Here is a 3,783-nt window from a genome sequence, read left to right as displayed (position 1 = left end):
TTTATATGCTAAAACCTATCTTCTGTTTACAATATTGTAATATCAGTTTTGGAATAACACAAATATAAAGCTGAATGATTTCTAAATAGCAAATTAATCAATCGAACTTTGTCTTGTATGTAGTACAATTAATTGCTTTTGGAGCTGTCTATCTGCATTCATACGGTCATCCATAAGAGAAAATAAACAGTGTTCAGATGCAGCAAACTGTGCATTTAACACTGCTTATTAAACTATTGCAACTATATGTCCCTTGAACTATTGTGGTAATTACTTAATTCCCATTGATCTCAAATATATATTTTACATGCTGACCTAAGTTTCATTTAATAGTTCAAATCTAAACATTCTTCATTAGTTAAAATAGCAAGTGAATTTTTACATGATGGCCTGTGGAGGTGGAGAATAATTTTGCATAGGGGTATGTATCTAGTGTATGGATCACAACATTAGTGAGCTTTCTTTAACCACATGAACACTTGTTATTAAGAGGCTGTTAATTGTTAAATAAGTATAAGGAATTCCAGCATAGGTTCATGGAATGGCAGTAGATCTGTAAGAGCATATCCTAGGTTTTATACTATAATGCCTTCTATTTGATGCTTTTGACTGGAAAAAACAAGATTCTTGAGAAGGTTATCTATATGCAAAGCATATAATCTAAATTTGTTTTAAATCTAATGATATAAACAAGGATCTTTCAGATGAAAATGTGTTATATGCAAAGAAGTTAAAACTTAAATTACAACTATTAGCTTATCCAGCGATGGTTGTGTTTTATTAGTACTACATGTTCTGGCTTATACACATATTAATCATAATATAGTTTTAATTTTGGCTCAGTATTTCATATGAATTCTGATAACTGATTTCAGCAAACCTGTAGTAAGTTTGAATGAATATGCCAATAAGGTGAAATGGAGACATTAACTAAGCTACATTTTCTTTTCTGGATGTGGATTTTTTTAAAGTGAAACTGAGAGGAAGGACCCAGAAAAAATCTCTTTGTAGATATTATCTATATCGAAGCACAGTAAAGGGGGTATCCTTTTCAGTCATTCACACACACTATTCCATAGAGCCAAATACGCTCAAGTCTCAAATGGCCTGGCTGGAGGGGTTGATAGTTGAATATTCCTTTTAACAGTTTGCTCCTAATACCTGAGGAGTCACTATCTAAACCTCAACAACAACTGAATTTAAAAGAGGTATTGCATTTATCAAGTATAGGAGACATGTAAATGACAGAATTTTCTTGGTGGGAACCTGCCATATACAGTAACAGTACTTGTTCTGATAAGGACATACCTGAGTTTCAGTCCCAATTCCTCTGTTAACATGTGTTCATGGTCAGGTAATGTTCATAATCAGCGTAAAAATACCAAGATAGTACAAAGGAAAATTCTAGTTTATGAACACTATGAGTAATGAAGTTACTAGGAGGTTTTGCTTTCCACCTAGATAACCTAGCATGTTAGAAAGAGAAGGAGGAATAGGGGTATATTCTAAAGATTCAAACAGAAAGAATAATGAAAAGAATTAAATATAAAACATGTTTAGTATATAGCATATTGTCTAGTATATATATTTAATAAACACTTAACCAGGAGGGATAAAGGAAAAGTTTACAGAACCTTGAATAAAATAAGTCAAAGGAAATAGAAAAAATAGAGATAATCCATATTAAATGGAGTAAAAGTATATGATATACAGGTGCAAAAGACAGCATTCAACGGTAACCAAGGTATCTCACAAAGATGAAAAGTTTTGAACTAAGCCACACATTCACTTGATTAAACAATCATATAGTCTCATTAGAAAGTGGATAACTCTTAACGATTAGGGATTTCTAACAGAACAGCAGAGCTTATGATTTATATTAACTAAAACGGACATGTTGCCAACCAGCATAAACAATGCAAAGGAACATGTTCACCCTGCTGATTGTGCACATAGTCCTCATTTGGCAATCAAAATTACAATGGGCTCCCAAAAAGTATTTATGACCTGGGTTTTAGTCTGCCCGTCCCTGGTCATGTGATCACGTTTTGGGTGCTTGGCAACCAGCATGCATTTACAGTTATTTGCAGCATCCTGTGGTCGTGTGACTAATTTACAATGTTTTTTTCTGGAAACTAGCATTATTACCATTTCCAGCAAAACATGCTCATTGGCTAAAATGGGTTCATATAATAACCAATGCATTCACTTACCAACTGTCATATTCACTTAACAATTATTGCATTCTCTTAGCAACTGCTGCAAAAAAAAGACATAAAAATAAAATATCACATCACACTATTTTTCCGTCTATAACACGCACCCTTGTATAAGACCCCCCCAATTACGGTACTGGTACTTCTCGGTACCATCACACAAGGGAGGCGACTTCCTCCAATCATGGCACTTTGCGGGTTTAGTCCTGCCCACCCCCTCGGCCGTCAATCACTGTACTGAGGTGGCTTCCCAGGGCCTCTTGTGGCTTCAGCCCAAGCTGCGCCGGTGAAAAACAGGTCATAGAAGGCAGCTTCAGTGGGACCGTGGCATCCTTGGGGGAGCGTGATCCTCCAGCACCAGGCAGCATCTCGGGCTGGCTTTCTCCCCATCTAGGTGGCATCTCAGGCCAGCGATATCCTCCTGCACCAGGCAGCATGGCAGCAGCATGTAAAGAACCCACACAGGCATGCTCTGGGCTGCAGAGGTTACCATTATTTTTTTGTGTATAAGATGCTGCAGTTGTATAAGACACACTGGATTTTTGAATAGGGTGTTTGCAGGAAAAAAAATAGCATCTTATACAGGGAAAAATACGGTAACTGGCTCAACTTACAACCACAGCTTTGGCCTCAATTATGGTTATAGGTTGACTGCCTATATAACTTTTGTGCATGCAGCAGCAAAAATTGTATGGTGAACTGCACAACTTCTGCTAGTTTGAAAACTGTTCCAGCCTTTATCCAGAATGTCAAAGGTCATTTTTCAAAAGTAGGACTAGACTGAAGGAGTTTACTTATTTAAAAATATATATGCTATCTATCTCATGATGTGTCTAGGCAGCAGACAAGGATAAATTCATAAACAAAAATTAAAATTATGCAGCCAAGAACACTATCCATATAGCCAGGAGGCAGGTTCCTTCACACACTTGGGGCCCCAGGCCTGAGCACAGAATTGGCTTTTTAGGGCCTTGCAAAAGGCCAGGAAGATTGGGGGCTACCCTATCTCTGGAGGGAGAATGTTCCAGAGGCAGACACTATGGCAGAAAGTCTTGTCTTCTGGGGCCCCCCCACCCTAGATTTCTTAGCAGACGGGACTTGGAGAATGCCCATCCTGCTGGACTGGGATATGATAGGTAGAAACAACCAGGGAAGGACAATCCTTTAAATAACCTGACCCCATACCGTGAAGAGCTTTACATGTGACACCCAACACCTTTAACTGCACATAGAAGCCTACTGGCAGTCAATGCAGCTCAAGGAACAATGGTAGACATGCATCAATAACCAGCACTATTAACTACATGTGCCATTGCATTTTGCTATAGTTGAAGCTAAGGATTTAAGTGGGTGAAATGAGTGGAAGACTGCAACTGGCATTATTTGTTACCTGTACTATTGCATTCTGCACCAGTTGAAGCCTCTGAAAGTTCTTCAATGACAGTTCCATGTAGAGAGCATTGTAGTAGTCCAGATAGAAGGCCACAAGGCATGAGTAACAATGAGCAAGACCTCCTGATCTGGTGCAAGAACTGGTGCAACTGGTGCAACGTGCACACAACCTGAA

Source organism: Crotalus tigris, unplaced genomic scaffold (assembly GCF_016545835.1).
Source record: "Crotalus tigris isolate CLP2741 ecotype Arizona unplaced genomic scaffold, ASM1654583v1 scf7180000024384.25900115:4084858, whole genome shotgun sequence".
In the NCBI taxonomy this organism is placed as follows: domain Eukaryota; kingdom Metazoa; phylum Chordata; class Lepidosauria; order Squamata; family Viperidae; genus Crotalus; species Crotalus tigris.
The sequence above is the reverse complement of the archived record's forward strand: the minus strand, read 5'-3'. Positions refer to the sequence as shown.